The following is a 1,271-nucleotide window of genomic DNA, read 5'->3' as shown; positions in this document are numbered from 1 at the left end:
TGTTTCAACAACATTTGTGGCTTCAGTTTTCGATTTCTTTGGCTGTGGTTCGGATTGCTTTGGCTCTTCTTCAAAATCTTCTAGGAACTCAGAAATAGTTTCTTCTTTAGTGTCGATGGCCATGACATGCGGTTGTGGTTTTTTATCGGGAATTTGTGGAGATAATCATTTGTTAACCAATGTAGTTAATTAACCAAGTTGAGCTTCAATTTTTTGGATTGATACTTGATGATTTCTAAGTAAAGCTTGTTGATATCTCATTAGAGCTTGCTCGTCTCTTATTGCTGCATCGGTCTCACCATGATGTTTTTTCGAAGCCTCCATGAATCGAGTAAGCATGGACTCAAAATCAGCTTTCTTTTCAGGTTGTGGTTGCTCTTTTTGGTAGAACCCTCGACCAGTTTTCATAAATTTCTTGTCCTTTTAATTTGCATATTCATCGTATGGCAACCATTCTTTCTTTGGCTACTTCCAATCTTCATCGTAACGATCTCCACTTGAGTAGCATACTTGAGCTTTCTTATTCCCGTTTTCATCCAAATGGCAATCTTTTGTCAAATGTGGACCATTGCATTTTTCACAACCCACACGTATACCATGTACGGATTGATCCATCTTTGTTATTCTTTGATCCATATTACTCAACATAGCCAAAACAGTCGCCATGTCTTCCGAAGTGCCATTCCCAATTCCTTTTTCTCCATCATTTTGAGGATTGTGATACTCACGCGAATGCTTAGAAAATTCTCCAATTAGCTCCTTAATTTCAGCGGGATTTTTCTTCGTCAAAGGTCCTTGAGAATCAAGGAGTTGCCTTTTCATCACATTTAACCCATTGTAGAAGATTGAGACTTCTTGTTGCACATTAAGATCATTTTGGGGCAATTTTAAAGTAATCCCTTGTAGCGCTCACATGCTTCGTAAATTTACTCCCCTGGTTGTTGCTCAAAGTTAGCTATTGTCTTCTTGAGTTTAGACACTTTTGATGGTGGGAAAAATTTCTCAAAGAGTTGTTCACGCGTTTGTGCCCATGTAGTAATTGCACTGGGTGGAAGTGCTTTTAACCAGTCTTTAGCAGCTCCTTTGAAAGTGACTAGGAGCATTCTCAATAACACTGTCTCGCATGGAACATTCGGGATGTCGAAGTAATCAACGATGTCGTTGACTTCATCAATGTGTTTGTAAGCATCCTCATGATCTTTCCTAGAAAATGGAACATCCTTAAGTGCGGAAAGAATACGCACTTTAAGCTCGAATGTTGCGGTAGCGGG

The 1,271-nt window shown here is 39.3% G+C and overlaps 1 non-coding gene across 1 annotated transcript; it reads left to right on the top strand.

Moving 5' to 3' along the window:
* The first annotated feature begins 868 nt into the window (after positions 1-868).
* On the top strand, positions 869-974 carry LOC145110425 (small nucleolar RNA R71). Its single transcript, XR_013709804.1, has one exon. It is a non-coding gene; the product is annotated as a small nucleolar RNA R71 (small nucleolar RNA).
* Positions 975-1,271: the final 297 nt, after the last annotated feature.

This window comes from Lactuca virosa, chromosome 4 (genome assembly GCF_052849685.1).
Source record: "Lactuca virosa cultivar CGN04683 chromosome 4, Lactuca_virosa_CGN04683_v6, whole genome shotgun sequence".
NCBI lineage: Eukaryota > Viridiplantae > Streptophyta > Magnoliopsida > Asterales > Asteraceae > Lactuca > Lactuca virosa.
The sequence above is the reverse complement of the archived record's forward strand: the minus strand, read 5'-3'. Positions and strand labels throughout refer to the sequence as shown.